The sequence below is a fragment of the Anomaloglossus baeobatrachus genome, chromosome 3, assembly GCF_048569485.1.
Source record: "Anomaloglossus baeobatrachus isolate aAnoBae1 chromosome 3, aAnoBae1.hap1, whole genome shotgun sequence".
Lineage (NCBI taxonomy): Eukaryota > Metazoa > Chordata > Amphibia > Anura > Aromobatidae > Anomaloglossus > Anomaloglossus baeobatrachus.
The window spans coordinates 95,501,569-95,520,550 of NC_134355.1; the positions used below are offsets into that span (position 1 = coordinate 95,501,569).

Here is an 18,982-nt window from a genome sequence, read left to right on the forward strand (position 1 = left end):
AACTTGCTAAAATGATAATAACTCTTTAAAGGGAACCTGTCATCAGAAATTTTGCTTTAAACCTAAAAGTTTCCCCCTCTGCAGCTCGTGGGCTGCATTCTAACAAGGTTCCTGTACTTTTTGTGGCCCCTTTTAAACCAAATTAAATACTTTATAAACTTGTACCTTTTGGTATGTAAATTTTGGAAATCGTCCATGGGGGCGGGCTCTCTGGTGACCATTGCTGTTCCTCCAGCAGATTTACGCCGCCCCCCAACGCTGAATTTCATATCTCAGGACGCCGCCCCTGGGCGCCCATGGTCCCGCGCATGCGCTGTGCGACTGTTGCGGTACTGTGCACTGTGTGCACGTGTGACCGCTGGTGACGTTTTGCGCAGGCACGAGGTTATGGGCGGAGCTGTGAGTGTCATCAGCAAGTGCCGCCCATAACCTCGTGACCGCACTTTCCCCTCTTCCTCCAGAGTTCTGCGCAAGTGCTTGCTGGCCAGATGACCCAACGTTACCTCTTTCCCATCTTGCCCTGCTGCAGGGTAAGATGGGAAGGAGTTGACGTCGGGTCATTTGGCCGGCGAGCGCTTGCGCAGAACGCTGGAGGCAGTGGGGGAAAGCGCGTCCACGAGATTATGGACGGGCACTTGCGATGCAATCACAGCGCCGCCCATAATCTCGTGCTTGTGACACACGTCACCAGCGATCCTGGCGTGGGCGGCACCTCGGGCGCAGTGAGCGGCGTCCTGATGGATGAAATTGAGCGTGGGGGGACGGCGTCAATGTGCACTTGCACTATAGGGGGTGATTACTTACAAACAATACAATGTACACAGAAGCAGTACAAATAATGGACAGTGAACCAAGCTTAAAATACAAATATGCACAGCAAGATATACCTCCCCCCATATCCCACCATCACACATGGCTTATAAGCCTCCTTACATTGACATACCAAGCATGTTGTTCTCTACAAGGAGAAACGTTACTCTACATCTTCTTCAAAAACTTAAAACCCATCCTGACTTGTTCACATATTAGCAGGAGCTGAGCAAGCTGCAGTTCTCAACAATGGCCACAACACAGTGTTATGGTGCTGTGCAACTATGTTCACATCCAACCAGCATTCCCAGCTAATTAATGGGGGTGCTGGGTCTCGAATCAATGTATACAGAATAAGTCATCAATATCCTAAGGCCGAACAACACCTTTAATGGTCAATGTGAAGAAAGCCTAAGATGCATAGCGTAGGACTACAAGCCAAAATGAAGGAACACTGAACATTGTGTCTGTAATTCTCCTCTAGAAGGAATGCTTCTAGGGGAAAATACTTTTGTAATACAACATCTGATGCAACATGCCACAAAATATTCTCTCCTGGTAAAAATAGTAATATTGTAATAAACTGCCCAGTGCGCACCTGGTCTAAAGGGTAATGAAAAATTGGCTATAGTGTATCTTTGCTCTGTTGAATTGAAGTACTGATAAATGTTTAAAGTCACAGCTGGTTAGTCAAGGATCTAAGCATGTTCTTCAAGCAGCTAAATGGCATCTCTTTAGATTCACCAATCTACATGTCCAATTACCAATCAATTGCTTCTGACAGGTACATAATTGGATGTGTTGAGGGCCAGATGTTCTCATGTATCAGAATGGACGACATTCACTTTCTAATAGATGCATCAAATAAGACACAAGAGCCGGTGGCAACCGTACGTCCAATAACAACATTGATTTAACCCCCGTTTTGCTTCAAATTGATTTTTGAGAAAGTAGATGAGAAATTAGCTTGATATATCCTGCACAAGGGTCCCTTGTTTTTCTCAGTTTTCGTGATTTTGTGCTAAATAGAAAACTATAAATTTCCCATCAGATGGCCGTAGCTGATAAATAGCTTTTAACCATGATACAGTCATTATTTAATATCAAGACCATTTGTAGGCAGTTAACCACAATTTCCTGGGGCAAATTTTCTGCTCTTATTGTTGCTTCCAGGAAATACTTTCTTTTCAACTTGTTTTTCTGTGATGTTCACACAGTTATTACTGACAATGGGTTAGAAACAGAGATAAGCAATTCGATTAGAATTAAACGGGCTTTACATGCAATGACATCACTAACGAGATGTCGTTGGGGTCACGGAATTCGTGACACACATCTAGCCTCGTTAGCGACGTCGTTGCGTGTGAAACTCACGAACGACCGTTAATGATCAAAATTACTCACCTAATCGTTGATCGTTGACACGTCGTTCTAATCCCGATTATCGTTGCTGTTGCAGGACGCAGGTTGTTCGTCGTTCCTGCGGCAGCACACATCGCTATGTGTGACACTGCAGGAACGAGGAACATCACCCTACCTGAGGCCACCCGCAATGAGGAAGGAAGGAGGTGGGCGGGATGTTCCACACGCTCATCTCCACCCCTCTGCTTCTATTGGGCGGCCACTTAGTGACGCCGCTGTGACGCCAAACGAACCTCCCTCTTAAGAGAGAGATTGTTCGGTGGCCACAGCAACGTCAGTGAAGAGGTAATTGCGTGTGACGCTGCCATAGCGATATTGTTCGCTACGGCAGCGATCACCCCGTGACGCACCACCGATGTGGGCAGGTGCTATCGCTCGCGACATCGCTAGCGATGTCGCAGTGTGTAAGGCCCGCTTTAGTGTTGGAATTTTAAGAATTTGTTTATTATGGAGAATTTGAACAACTTCTGATTCATTTTGCGCTGTTGTTTTTCAAATTGAGTTTACAATTCCTAAAATTATTTTATGAATTGAAAATAGCATCAGCTGAAGAAAGCTCAAATGACCTCGGACATGGTCAAGTGGGCTTCCACATAATGACTTGCAGAAGCAACAACACACAATACAGCATATCCATACAGGAGGGACCATCACAGTCTGTATAAAAGCAAAGGCAGGAAATGCAGCAGCTTTTTTGGGATGAATCTGGATAGTGAGATGACATCAGAGCTGACAGCTTGGCAACAGATGTAGAAATGTAGGTAGAGAAAGCCATAAAACATTAAATAAACATTATTAATGTGGTTGTCCACTACTTAAGGCCATGTCACACTAAGCAACATCGCTAGCAACATCGCTGCTAAGGAACAACTTTTGTGACGTAGCAGCGATGTTGCTAGCGATGTTGCTGTGTGTGACATCCAGCAACAACCTGGCCCCTGCTGTGAGGTCGTTGGTTGTTGCTGAATGTCCTGGGCCATTTTTTAGTTGTTGCTCTCCCGCTGTGAAGCACACATCGCTGTGTGTGACAGCGACAGAGCAACAGCTAAATGTGCAGGCAGCAGGAGCTGGCTTCTGCGGACGCTGGTAACCACGGTAAACATCGGGTAACCAAGAAGCCCTTACCTTGGTTACCCGATACTTACCTTCGTTACCAGCGTCCGCCGCTCTCACGCTGTCAGTGCCGGCTCCCTGCTCTCTGCACACATAGCCAGACTACACATCGGGTAATTAACCAGATGTGTACTGTGGCTAGGAGTGCAGGGAACAGGGAGCCGGCACTGGCAGTGTGCGAACGGCGGACGCTGGTAACGAAGGTAAATATTGGGTAACCAAGGTAAAGGCTTCTTGGTTACCCGATGTTTACCGTGGTTACCAGCGTTCGCAGAAGCCGGCTCCTGCTGCCTGCACACGTAGCAGAGTACACATCGGGTAATTAACCCGATGTGTACTGTGGCTAGGTGTGCAGGGAGCCAGCGCTAAGCGGTGTGCGCTGGTAACCAAGGTAAATATCGGGTTGGTTACCCGATATTTACCTTAGTTACCAAGCGCAGCATCACTTCCACGCGGCGCTGCTGGCTGGGGGCTGGTCACTGGTTGCTGGTGAGATCTGCCTGTTTGACAGCTCACCAGCAACCTGTGTAGCGACGCTCCAGCGATCCCTGCCAGGTCAGCTTGCTGGTGGGATTGCTGGAGCGTCGCTTAGTGTGACATCTCACCAGCGACCTCCTAGCATCTTACCAGCGATCCCTATCAGGTTGTATCGTTCTTGAGATCGCTGGTAAGTTGTTTAGTGTGACTGGGCCTTTAGAGCACCTCTTCTCAATCACCATGTTTGCCCCCGTTAAAATAAAAACGCTTATACTCACCTCCGCTGCCGGCGCTATTCCAGCAGTGTCAGCACTTGCTCTCCTGGGTTTCACATGACCTTGTTACATCATATGAGCCCTGTACCCAATTGGCTTCACTCTCCCCACCTTCGGATAAATTGAACATCAAGAGGAAATCAGAATTGCAGCTGGTCACTTATTTCCTATTGCTATTTGATACATTCAAAGGTGAGGAGAGTTAAAGACGTTGTCCACTACTTTAACATTCATAGCCTATCCTTACGATAAGTCATCAATGTCTGATCAATCAGGGTCCAATACCCCACACCTCCGCTGATCACCTGTTCCCAGTTCCGGCAGCGGCAGCAAGCAGCCGGGAATGCTCAGTTCCAGAGCTGCTCCTTCTTCTGATAGTGGCCGCAGCCGGGTACTGTACATACGCATCCTATCGATTTGAGTGGGAGGCGGATGTGCAGTGCTCGGCTACTACCGCTATCGGTTGATGGGGCAGCTCTGGAACTGAGCATTTCCGGCTGCCTCCACCAGGACTGAGGACAGCTGATTGGCGTGCAGGGTGTCGGACACTGGCCAATCAGACGTTGATGACTTATCCTAAGAATAGGCTATCAATGTGAAGTAGTGGCTAAACTCTTTAAGCCAACACTGACTGGGCGCAGGGCTCACATGACATAACAACATCACATGAGAGCGAGTACTGACCATGCTGGAACTGTACTGACACCAAAGGTGAGTATAAGCATTCTCATTTTAACAGGGGCAAACATGCTGATTGAGAAGGGGTTGTCCGAGTACTGGACAACCCTTATAAATATAGCGTTTGACTGTACAGCAGTGTAGAGCAGTTGCCATCCATTTTCACATTGCCATATACTGTATGATATGATCGATTTCATATTACTAAGGCTCAGTTTGTGTTAAAAAGTTTTAAGGGGGTTGGATACAGTCCTAGGAGAACTTAAAGGGAACCTGTCACCAGATTTGGCCACTATATCTGCGGCCACCACTACTGAGCTCTTATATACAGCATTCCAGAATACTGTATATAAGAACCCAGGCCGCTGTGTCGAACGTAACAAACACTTTTATAATACTCATCTTGGGGGGCGGTCCAGTCCAATGTGTGTCACTACTATCTGGTCTGGTATCTCCTCTCTGCGGCGATCGCTGTCCTCCTTCTTCTGAAGCACTTGTGCATGACATGTCCTACATCATATAGCAAAAAAAAGTCCACAGCACCCTGGTCAAAAAATTGAGCCGCCTGTGGGATCACCACACATTCAGCGGCGCAGGGACTCACGTCCAAGTCAAGGGATTACTTGAATGACATACCATAAAAAAGAAGGGGTGACAACGTCCCATTGATTGAAAAAGAGACCAAACCGGTTGAAACGTTGCTGTGTTCAACCAATGGAATAAAGATGGATTGAATTGAACTTCACCCAATGGGACGCTGTCACCCCTTCTTTTTTATGGTATGTCCTACATCATGCCCCCTAGCTAGCATTGAGGTCCTGTGCAGGCGCACTTTGATCTGCCCTTTCCTCGCACCTGCACATTACAGTACTTTGACCTCAGCAGGGCACATCAAAGTGCACCTTTGCAGTACCACAATGTTGGCCTGTTTGGATGACATAGATGCGTCATCTACACTGGGCTGGGAAGGGGGAGGACGGAGACTGCAGCACAGAGGAGGCACCGGACTAGAGAGAGGAGGTGCTGGACCGGAGAGCAGCAACACCCATCGGATCGGACCGCCCCACAGGTGAGTATTATAAAAGTGTTTTTTACGTTATACAGTGTGGCCTGGGCTTTTATATACAGTAGTCTGGAATGCTGTATATAAGGGCTCACTGGTGGTGGCTGCAGCTAATAGTCGCCAAATCAGGTGACAGGTTCCCTTTAAACACGTTTTTTCATTTTTCATGTCAATTGGAGCACTTGTAATTAATGGAGAATTGATTAACACGCAAATCAAATTTTAGGGGAAAATAAAATCACCAATGTTGGAGAATTTTATATCAAACGATTCGCTCATCTCTAGTTAGAAACAATAGACACGGGTAGCATAAAATAAGTTTCTAGCTGATCATTTTTATCTGAGTGCAGCAGTCTGCTAACAAGCATTTCCATTCTCTTTATGGTGACTCATCCAGTCCTACAGTAGTGACTTGTGACCCTCAGGAAAATACAACACAATTATCCGGCCGTAATTGGGAACCTATTTCATCAAAATTTTAATTAAGTACAGCCTCAGATGTGAAAAGTGGAGCTGGGCACCTACAGTAAGATGGTAGAATTATGTATCATTTCATGAGGAATTATTTTTTTTTACCTCCAAATGATAAATATCACAAGATTGAAACTGAACATTGTGTTGTGGATGTGGGGTAATAATAACAATGATCTATAGTTATTTAACATGTATATAACAAGCACAAAGATGTCAAGCAAATCACTAATTTATTTCATTTTAAACTCAATTAGATGTAAGTTGTTAGAAAACAAATAATTTGTTTATTACTTTTAGCTACTTTATTTTTTAAATCTTCCACGTGTCTGTCATTTTGGTGGCACATACTTCATTACTGTAATGTCTGTATAGATGGTGTAGCTGGTTGTGTGCTTTATGCCAGCAATCTAAAATGAGAAAACTGACTGCACTTGAAAGGCACACACCTGTTTATATAAGACCTCACAGCTCACAGTTATGTCAGACCAAATGAGAATCATGAGGTCAAAGGAATTGCCCAAGGAGCTCAGAGACAAAATTGTGGCAAGGCACAGATCCAGCCAAGGTTACAAAAGAATTTCTGCAGTACTCAAGGTTCCTAAGAGCACAGTAGCCTCCAAAAGAAGTTTGGGACCACCAGAACTCTTCCTGGTCCTGGCCATCCAGCCAAACTGAGAAATCATGGGAGAAGAACCTTGGTGAGAGAGGTAATGAAGAACCCCAAGATCACTGTGGATGAGCTCTAGAGATGCAATAGGGAGATGGGAGAAAGTTCCACAAAGTCAACTATCACTGCAGCCCTCTACCAGTCGGGCCTCTATGGCAGAGTGGCCCAACAGAAGCCTCTACTCCGTGCAAGACATATGAAAGCCCGCATAGAGTTTTCAAAAAAACACATGAAGGACTCCCTGACTATGGGAAATAAGATTCTCTGGTCTGATGAGACGAGGATAGAACTTTTTGGTGATAATTCTAAGCAGTATGTGTGGAGAAAACCAGGCACTGCTCATCACCTGCACAATAAAATCCCAACAGTGAAACATGGTGGTGGCTGCATCATGCTATGGGGGTGTTTTTCAGCTACAGGGACAGGACGACTGGTTGCAATTGAAGGAAAGTTGAATGCGGCCAAGTACAGAGATATCCAGGAAGAAAACCTCTTCCAGAGTGCTCTGGACCTCCGACGTGGCCAATGGTTTAACTTCTAACAAGACAATGACCCTAAGCACACAGCTAAAATAACAAAGGAGTGGCTTCATATGTAAAGCTATACATATTGTGTCTTATGCAAACAACATATGTCTAAGATTAAGAGCCACACTGGCTTGAAACGCGTAAGACGTTTTTTATCTGCTCTGGATGTCCATCTAACGTCATGTTAGTTTTATGTTTTTTCTAAAATAAAATGAAATTTTAATCAAACCATCGCTGGACGTGATGCTGGACAGGAAACATCTTTCCAAAACCTATTGCCATTCCACTCCTGAACACGGAGCCCACATCCTTGCACCGCCCTGGACAGAGGAACCAGTTCTACTGATTACCGGGTGAGCTGAAAAAAACTTTTTTACCTTTAATACCAGGATTGGTCCATGATAGGGACACAAATACCTGCATTTTGCCATGATGGGGTCACACACCAGGATAGGGGACATATTTACAGGATGGGTGGTCATTACTACACAATGAAGGGGACGGGGGGCAACTTGTATGCCTTTATAGGATTTTGAATGCTACCGTGGCCCAGATTTGGGGGGGGTGGATCAAACTTTGCATCGGGGCCTATCGGACGCTAGTTACGCGGCTGCACCTACCGCTGCTCTCTCTGGTTTACAGTGCTGTTCTTCTCTTTTTCTCAGTGACATCACGACAATTACGACTAGCCAATTCATTCTTTGCTCTATGGGTGAGCCGGACGTTTCTTTTACAATGATGCTGCATAGACAGCGGAGTGCACAGCGAACCGAGGCATCTGCAGAGGGGTGACGTGTCTGAGAAGGGGTAAAGTACAGTGCCGGACACTGGAGAGAGCAGCGGTTGGTGAGTATATTAACACTTGTCTGGTACCATGGGGTCAATATGACCCCATGCAGATTGGTACTGTCACAAACCACCGGGGGGTCACTCAGAAATCCCCCGCGCTGGCTACCAGTACGTCACAATCGGGGGGTAACAAGTGGGGGGTCACCCCTCCTTTATACCTCCCGACCGACAGACAGAGCACGTGACGCGCTCTCTAGCGCCCCTCTTATAGTCAGGCCAATTATGGAATTGCCCGACAATAAGCAAGGAGGCCGCTATACTACTTATGCCGATTATTGAAGGGTCCCCGGTGAGAGTAGGGTATATATTCCCCCGACCTCCGCGGGCGGAATATATAAAATCTCCCCGAATCTCACTGGCCTCCCCACAATAATCCTTGGCACAAACTCGCTGCCACCAACCGCTTCACGGTAACTATTAGCCGAACACACAGACGTGGGATTCAAGATCGAGATAACAGAACAGCCCAAGATTAATTATATAATTTAATCAGCCTAAAGCACACTAGAAACTACAATATATACAATAGGGAATCTACAGAATATACATATGTCAGAGTACAGTTACAGATAAAGCATGGTTTACAAACAGGCATACACAGTTCAATCAGTTACCTTGTGCGTCTGGCCACAGGGGGGCGCTGTAGGCCAGGTTTCTAGGATCCTTCCCACAGATGTTTCCTGCACGTGCCCCCAGCGAAAAAGAACACTGGAAAATGGCCGAAGTAGGGTTATCAACCTGGGCAAATCCAGGTCCCCTCCTACCTTCGTGACCTCAGAGGGAGCACTGCTCCACCCCTGGCTGGAGTTATGGACAATATCCCAACATGGAATATAGGCCATAACTTTGCCTGGGAGCGTCGTAGGCGGACGCCAACGCTCTCATTGTGACAGTTATGAATTTAGCTACAGAACGAGGGGACTCATGACCCGTCTGCCAGTTCCCCATTGGCTGATATCACGCCTGGGGCATTTCCCGATGTCCTGCTCCCATAAAAAGGGTGTGCCAGCATCGTCCGCATGCGGGGACACCATTTTTATGGTTGCCATATTTATCGGAAATATGGCTTGCGAGATATGAACCATTTTTTACTGGAGTCGTTCTGTCTGGCTACTTCCAGAGCCTTGCTAACTAGCTAGCAGCCCCCACTACAGGGTCACGGCAGGGAGTCATCCTGTGTCCATTGTCCCCACATCATCTCATTTCCATATCACAGGACATGGCCATGGAGGTGTGTGCTTCACAGATGCTGGACATCTGAGGACAAGAAGGGGGGGGGCACTGCCAGGGAGTGATGAGCGATTATGACTGGAGTCATAATTCATCTTCATATCCCGGGATTTGCCTCACAATCATGATTTATCGTCATATCTCCGGATTTACCTCACACCTCCCCCCTTTTGAGGGCGCTAGGGGGCAGCACACTCCGGTGTTCCCCCGTGCGCCCGTCCGCGACCTCTCCTTGTCGGGACAGCCCGTCTGCGTTACCGTGGTCACGGCCCCTTTTGTGGCGAATGGTGAAGTTGTATTGCTGGAGCGCAAGGCTCCATCGCAACAGTCGCCCATTCGTCCCAGAGACGGTGTGCAACCAGCTGAGGGGGTTGTGGTCCGTCTCCACGATGAAGTGGCGCCCGTATAGATAGGGTTGCAGACGCTGCAGGGCCCACACTATGGCCAGGCACTCCTTCTCCATTGTGGAATAGGCCACTTCCCTCGGTAACAGCTTCCTGCTCAGGTACAAGACTGGGTGCTCTTGGCTCGCAGAGTCCACCTGGCTGAGCACCGCACCGAGGCCGAAGTCACTGGCGTCGGTCTGTACTACAAACGGCCGCGTGAAGTCGGCTGCCTGTAGCACGGGCGGGCTGGACAGGGCGTCCTTTAGGGCCCGGAAGGCTGTCTCGCAGTCCATTGTCCAATCGACTGCAGAGGGCAGCTTCTTCTTGGTGAGGTCCGTCAGGGGCTTTGCCAGGCTACTATAGCATGGAACAAACCTCCTATAGTACCCAGCGGTCCCCAAGAAGGACATCACCTGCTTCTTGGTCCTGGGGGTGGGCCAGGATGCGATGGCCTCCACTTTCTCAGGCTCGGGCTTCAGTGTTCCCCCGCCTACCCGGTGACCGAGGTACTGGACCTCGCTCATGGCCAGCTGACACTTGCCCGGCTTGATGGTCAAACCTGCCCGGTGGACCCGCCTGAGCACCTGTGCTAGATGCTCTAGGTGATCTTCCCAGGTGGGACTGAAGACGGCAATGTCATCCAGGTACGCGGCCGCGTACCCTTCAAGTCCCTTGAGCAGGGTGTTGACCATCCGCTGGAAAGTGGCAGGGGCATTCCTCATCCCGAATGGCATCACCGTGGACTCGTACAGTCCAAATGGGGTAATAAAGGCAGAGCGTTCCCTGGCCTTGCGAATCAGGGGGATCTGCCAATATCCCCGGCTCAGATCCATGATGGTCAGGTACTGAGCCCCGGCCAACTGATCGAGCAGGTCATCGATGCGTGGCATTGGGTACGCATCGGCGACCGTGACAGCATTGAGCCCCCTGTAGTCCACGCAGAACCGAGTGGTTCGGTCCTTCTTAGGGACGAGGACTACAGGCGAGGCCCAAGCGCTGTTGGATGCCTGGATCACCCCCAGCTTCAGCATCTCGTCAATCTCCTGGCGCATGTGTTGCTGCACCTCCAGGGAGACCCGATATGCTGAACGCCGGATCGGGGGATGATCCCCAGTGTCCACGTGATGGACAGCCAAGTCAGTCCTTCCGGGCTGGTTGGTAAACAACCCCCGGAAGGGGTGTAGGGTGGCCCACAGCTGGGACCGTTGGTCCTCCAAGAGCTGGTGGCCAACCTCCACATCCTCAATGGATCCGCCTGCCCTAACCTGGGCTAGCATATCCAAGAGGGTTTCCGCTTCTCCCTCCTCGGGCAGGTTGCACACGGGGAGCGCACATGCCTCCCGCTCATGATGTGCCTTCATCATGTTCACATGGAAGGGCTTCCGCCTTCCACGGGCAGGGTCCAGGGTGACCAGGTACGTCACAGGGTTGAGCTGCTGGTACACGAGGTATGGGCCTTCCCAGGCTGCCTGAAGCTTGTCCTGTGGTACGGGGACCAGTACCCACACCTTTTGACCCACTTGGTAGGTCCTCTCACAAGCGTTCTGGTCGTACCAACGCTTCTGATCGGCCTGGGCTTGAGCCATATTGTCGTGTACCAGTTGCGTCAAGGCCTGCATTTTGTCCCGGAAGCGCATGACATACTCGATAACCGACACTCCAGGGGTGGCCAAATCCCCTTCCCAAGCCTCTTTCACCAGAGCCAGGGGGCCCCGCACACGTCGCCCGTACAGGAGCTCAAACGGTGAGAATCCTGTTGAGGCCTGTGGAACCTCCCGGTAAGCAAATAACAGGTGTGGGAGATACCGCTCCCAGTCACGCCCATGGGAGTCGACCAACATCTTAAGCATCTGCTTTAAGGTGCCATTGAACCGCTCGCACAGGCCATTAGTCTGTGGATGGTACGGGCTGGCCACCAGATGTCGCACCTGGACCTGCTTACAGAGGGCCTCCATCAGCTGGGACATGAATTGGGTCCCCCGGTCAGTGAGCATTTCCTGGGGAAAACCCACTCGGGAGAAAATCTCCAGCAATGCGGTGGCCACCTTGTCAGCCCGAATGGACGACAAGACCACTGCTTCTGGGTACCGGGTGGCATAGTCCACTACCGTCAGTATGAAGCGTTTCCCGGAGCTGCTGGGGATGGCCAGCGGGCCGACCAGATCCACAGCCACCCTCCTGAAAGGCTCATCGATGATGGGCAGAGATACCAGTGGGGCTTTGGGGCGTGGCCCCGCCTTCCCCACTCTCTGACAGGTTTCACACGAACGGCAGTAGGCAGCCACATCGGCCCCCATTTTTGGCCAGTAGAAATGCTGGTTTAACCTGGCCTTGGTCTTAGCGATCCCTAGGTGTCCGGCCATCGGAATCTCATGTGCGATCTGCAACAACTCCGTCCGGAACGGATAGGGTACCACCAACTGTCGGTCCCTGGGCCACGCCTCCGGTGAACCCTGCTGGACCGTGGCCCGGTACAGCCGTCCTTGGTCCCAGACCACTCGCTCCGGGTCCGAGTCCGAGGGAGGCTGTGCCGCCTGCTCCTTAAGAGCTTTCAGGCTGTCGTCAGCTTCTAACGCTGCCTGAAACCCCTGACTAGATGTGGCCAGAATCGACGAGACTGTCACATCTTCGGTCAGTACCCCGGGACCTGTGTCCTGGCCTCCACCTGACTCGGCTGCCACTTGGTCAGAAGGGGAAGAGCTATCGGACCTCCGGGAGGCCCCTTGGCTTCCAGCACTCCCACTGCGGGTGACAGCGGCCACAGCCGCTGCGACCGTGGGTCGTGCCTGCTCCTCCTCCGTTCCTGACCAAGTCGCCGGTTCAGGCAGACCTACCTGGCTTCCTGACACCCCGGTTGTGGGGGAACCATGCACCGAGATCTTACCTGGGAGCACTTCCGCTCCTGGACCGGCCCCAATCTCACCTGCCTGTTCCCCTCCTGCAGCAACAGAACCCCGCTGTGAAATCTCTGGGGACCCCACATTTGCTGTGGTAGCCCCCACCCCACACACTGGTCCTCCCCCTGCAGCACCCTGCTCTCTGCTTATCCCTGCAGAGGGCAACAGATCCCAGCTCACAGGCTGATTACTTGTAGAGGCATTGTCACACCTTTCTCTGACCCCCTCCCCTGTCACAGCTGCAGCTGTGTGTGTGTCTATGGTGTCTATGCAAGCAGAAATATCAGAGTTCACTCCCTCCTCCCTTACATCATTCATAGATAACACATTAACATTGTCCGGAGGCATGTCAGTACTGGCTGAAGGTTCAGCCCTTGGTTGGGGCCCAAACTGGGAGGTTATCTGCCCCAAATCTGTCCCAAGTAGCACGTTTGCGGGGATCCGATCAGTTACCCCCACCTCCCTCACCCCTCGCCCTGCGCCCCAGTCCACATAAATGTCAGCAACAGGCAGCGCCGGGTCAATGCCTCCAATCCCGGAGACAGCGAGGGTTTTTCCAGGGATCAAGTCTTGGGGGGACACCATCTCAGGCCGCACCAGAGTCACCTCCGAGGCGCTGTCTCGCAGTCCTATGGTCACAGACCGGCCGACGGTGACAGGTTGGAAGCTGTCCAGGGACCTACCACCACCCCCACCCACACAATACACCTTGGGCGGCCCTTGGGACGGGGACGGAGCCGGGGCCTTGGGACGCTGAGGGCACATGGCCTTGAAGTGTCCAGGTAGGTTGCACTGGTGGCACCGTCTTGGTTCTGCCACGGGCCTGGAGAGGGGAGTTGAGGGGGACACCCCCTGCAGTCTAGGGGCAGGTGGGGCAGTCGCAGAGTTCATCTTACCCCCTCTCCAGGTGCTGCTGGTGGCTGCTCTCCTGGCTTCAGGAGCCCGATTGTTGGTGTAGTCATCGGCCAGGGCAGCTGTAGCCGTGGACCCCTTTGGCTTCTGGTCTCGGATGAACTGGCGGAGATCCTCAGGGCAGTTCCACAAGAGTTGCTCCGTGATGAACAAGTCCAGGATCTCCGGTCCGGTGGAAAGCTGCAGGCCTTGGGTCCAGTGGTCGGCAGCTCGGGCAAGTGCCCGCCTGTGGTCAGCCCAGGAGTCCTTTGGTCCCTTCTGTAGGCTCCGGAACTTCTTGCGGTAGGACTCTGGGGTGAGGTTGTACTGTTGGATCAGGGCCCGCTTGATGGTGTCGTAGCCCTGATCTGCCTCAGCAGGCAAGTCCCCAAGGATATCCAGGGCCTTACCCCTTAAACGGGGGGTCAGGTATTTGGCCCACTGCTCCTTGTCCAGATGGTGCTGCAAGCAAGTCCGTTCAAAAGCAGTCAAGAAAGAGTCCAAGTCTCCATCCTTCTCCAGCACTGGGAAGTCCTCAACACGGACCTTTGGAAGTTTGGTGTCTTGAAGGTCACGTGTGGCTGATGAGGGCTGGAGCTTGGCTAGATGCAGCTGGTAGTCACGGTCTGCCTGTCGCTCCGCAGCCTCACGCTCTGCCTGGCGCTCTTCACGCGCTGCTTGCCGCTCCGCAGCCTCAGCATCACGCGCTGCCTGCCGCTCTGCCCTGCGCTCTGCCAGGAGTTCCTTGTAGCCCTTCTGGTCTCCAGCCTGGAGAAGGGCCATAGCCATTTGAAGAAGGCTATCCGAGCCTCCCAGGCTCGGTGGAATGGCACGTGGTGATCTGCGGCCCGCTGCGGAGCCTGGTGCTTCACTGTCCATTGCAGAGCGGAGGGCTGGCATCTGGCTCGTTGAGGACCCTTGGGTGAGCTGCTCCTCATCTTGTCCATAATTGCTAGGTTGTGCAATGTCCTCTGCAGAGCTGTTTTCTGGCGTCGAGCTCCTGGAGGACTCGTGGGCAACCTCCTCATTACTGTCCACAGCACCGTCCTCCCTCTCTTCGGCTCCTGCCTTAGCATTGGCCAGTTGCATAGCTCTGCTCCTGGTGCCATCAGCCATTCTTGCAGACTTTTGGTCACTGACACAGAACTGACACCTGATGCCTCCACACACCTTACAGTATCTGCACTCTGACACTCTAGTGTTGAGCTGGTCTGAAGACCCCAGCAGCCACAGCTGCTGCAGGCAGTCTTTAGTGTCTGGGAGTATGGGTCTCACACTCACACACACTATTATCTCGATCCCACCGCTATGCCACCAATATGTCACAAACCACCGGGGGGGTCACTCAGAAATCCCCCGCGCTGGCTACCAGTACGTCACAATCGGGGGGTAACAAGTGGGGGGTCACCCCTCCTTTATACCTCCCGACCGACAGACAGAGCACGTGACGCGCTCTCTAGCGCCCCTCTTATAGTCAGGCCAATTATGGAATTGCCCGACAATAAGCAAGGAGGCCGCTATACTACTTATGCCGATTATTGAAGGGTCCCCGGTGAGAGTAGGGTATATATTCCCCCGACCTCCGCGGGCGGAATATATAAAATCTCCCCGAATCTCACTGGCCTCCCCACAATAATCCTTGGCACAAACTCGCTGCCACCAACCGCTTCACGGTAACTATTAGCCGAACACACAGACGTGGGATTCAAGATCGAGATAACAGAACAGCCCAAGATTAATTATATAATTTAATCAGCCTAAAGCACACTAGAAACTACAATATATACAATAGGGAATCTACAGAATATACATATGTCAGAGTACAGTTACAGATAAAGCATGGTTTACAAACAGGCATACACAGTTCAATCAGTTACCTTGTGCGTCTGGCCACAGGGGGGCGCTGTAGGCCAGGTTTCTAGGATCCTTCCCACAGATGTTTCCTGCACGTGCCCCCAGCGAAAAAGAACACTGGAAAATGGCCGAAGTAGGGTTATCAACCTGGGCAAATCCAGGTCCCCTCCTACCTTCGTGACCTCAGAGGGAGCACTGCTCCACCCCTGGCTGGAGTTATGGACAATATCCCAACATGGAATATAGGCCATAACTTTGCCTGGGAGCGTCGTAGGCGGACGCCAACGCTCTCATTGTGACAGTTATGAATTTAGCTACAGAACGAGGGGACTCATGACCCGTCTGCCAGTTCCCCATTGGCTGATATCACGCCTGGGGCATTTCCCGATGTCCTGCTCCCATAAAAAGGGTGTGCCAGCATCGTCCGCATGCGGGGACACCATTTTTATGGTTGCCATATTTATCGGAAATATGGCTTGCGAGATATGAACCATTTTTTACTGGAGTCGTTCTGTCTGGCTACTTCCAGAGCCTTGCTAACTAGCTAGCAGCCCCCACTACAGGGTCACGGCAGGGAGTCATCCTGTGTCCATTGTCCCCACATCATCTCATTTCCATATCACAGGACATGGCCATGGAGGTGTGTGCTTCACAGATGCTGGACATCTGAGGACAAGAAGGGGGGGGGCACTGCCAGGGAGTGATGAGCGATTATGACTGGAGTCATAATTCATCTTCATATCCCGGGATTTGCCTCACAATCATGATTTATCGTCATATCTCCGGATTTACCTCACAGGTACAACTAGTGATTTTTTTTCATAGTACCAGACAAGGGTTAATACACTTACACTACATTACACACACACACACACACACACACACACACACACACATTAATTTAAAAACATATAGATCAGAGTGCTTCTTTAAATGTTAACATTCTGGCATCCTACAGCCACCACTAGGGGGAGTTTTGGAGCACTTTACATACAGTTGATGCATTGAAGCCAAAAACAAACAATACTTGATTTGCTCATTACAGATCGTCTGTGCCATTCCACATTGCATCATGCTCTAGTCATCAATCCAGGATAATTGTATATCTATATTTGATGTATTCTCATAATTTTTCCTTTAATTGTTATAGATTTGTTTATTTTTTAATTAACCATTGACAACATACAGCTAAACACAAAAATATAACTGACAATTGCAATTAGAGGTATGATCATTGTCAATACTATTTCCATTTTTTGTACAGAATCTATTTTCCACCAGTTCGGATTCTTTCGGTAATATAACATAAATTGCGTTTATTTCTTTCAAGTCAAAGCAAACATCCAATTAAGCATCCGGCATTTGTATCAGATTTATGTAATTCAAGGATGAAATAGAAAACACAATGTTTCATCCTGACACGGTGTATCGGCTCTAGTTACTGAGGTATATTGCACATCATTACTGCGGCACGCTCAGTGCATCACCGGGGACAGATATTATATTGTTACTGTTTATTTAGGGTGGGGATATCTCCAGCTCAGGTCAGCTACAGATCATGGGCAGAACGGATAATTGTGTTGTCTAATAATGTACATGTAATAGTAGATCTGTGTGTAGAATCTGCCGGATGTGGATATTAGGGGAAATAAAGGGAATACAAAGAGATCAGATTGTAGAAATCAAAGAATAATACAAGGGTTTACAGAGGGATGTAAGAATACAAGTTATGTAATTATTAACATAACTGGTCAAAATGGATTCTAAAACAAATTACATAAATAAATACAAATAATAAGGGAGTTATTGGGTACTAACAAACATTTAACACCGAGCAGCCTCAGGATAAGTGATCTGTGGGAGTCTGACGGCCGGTACGCGAAACAAGCGGCAGAGTAAGAGATTTTATCACGGACAGTGCAGCCACTAGAAAATAAAGTGTCATGTCGGGCGCCCGACCACCGCTCCATTCATTCTCTATGGGGCTGCCAGAAAAAGCTGAGCATAGCGCTCAGCAGTCCCAAAGGGAATTGAGGATAAGATTTCCAGTACTGGCAACCGATCAAGGTTCCAAAAGCCAGACCTCCACTGATCAACGATTTATCCTCTTTCCTGTGGATAGATGATAACTTGTTTGTACTGAACAACCTTTTGTCCTTTTATTGTGACATCCCTTTTCATAGAATCTTTGAGTTTTAGTGCCATTAGACACTTTATCCATATACTGTGACTTCTTTGTGTTCATTTTTCATGTATTGTGGTATAATTGGGCCCCCCAGCCTAAAAATAGCACCCTGCAGCCGCCCGTAATTGCTGCATCCATTAGATGCAACAGTCCGGGAGCTTTACCCAGCTCTTCCCGATTACTCTGGTGCAGTGGCAATCAGGGTAATAAGGAGTCAATAACAGCTCATAGCTGCCACTAAACACTAGATTAGTAACGGGAGGCATCTATGAGACCCCCCCATTGCTAATCTGTAAATAAAAAAAAATAAACAGAAAGACCCCCAGTAAGTATGAAGGGCTTGCTTTATTCTTATTTTCTTTACATAGTTACTTAGGTTGAAAAAAGACCTAGATCCATCTAGTTCATTTAGTTTTATTTTTCCTTTAATATTTTTTTTATTTTCAGAGTTGGCAGATCAAGATCACTAGCTGGAGTTCCCTGAGAATCCCGGGCCTGGAACCGGCACTTGGGTACATTTGAAACAGCGCGGATCTGGACTTTTACAGTCCAGATCTGCCCATCACTACTGTTGACATGATTATAAGCTGCATATTTTCCATGTAGATTATCCATATTCTGTGTAATAATTTACATCAATTTCATTGGCAAAGCTTTAATAGTAGAATAAGTGCAGTCAGGGTTGATTCTTGCTAATAAATAGGCAGCATATTGGATAAATGTCACCAGACCTGTATGTATTTATGGTGTACATAGTAACCTGTCATTCAGAGGGTAGGTGGTATCACCCCTGGGGGCCACTGCTGAGACCCCTTCTGATCATAAGAATTGTGATCCAATGACCCGCATTTGATTAGCGTTGGTCATGCATTTTGCGCATTTCTTGTCTTTCAGACTGACAAAGATAGCCCGGACTGTATCCTGTACCTCTCTATTTTTAGTAAGAAAAACAATTGTTTTCTTGTGTGCCTGTATCTAAAATAAAAATTGATCTTTATTATTTGACACTGGAGTTTCTCATCTACTTTCACGGCATCACTAAAGCCTAGTTTTTTCTTTACCAAATATAAAATCAATTTTAGATTTCATTTATTACAAGATTTCGCAATATAAGAGGCCTGATGAGGCTGTTGTATTTACTATTAAAATCCATATAAGAATGGCTGTATAATACTGATGGTAAT

At 49.3% G+C, this 18,982-nt stretch overlaps 1 protein-coding gene across 1 annotated transcript in view; it reads right to left on the reverse strand.

The window, feature by feature from the left end:
* CHGB (chromogranin B) overlaps nucleotides 1-18,982 on the reverse strand; it is a 73,525-nt gene that overhangs the window by 34,220 nt on the left and 20,323 nt on the right. The gene's annotated exons all lie outside the window — the stretch shown is intronic.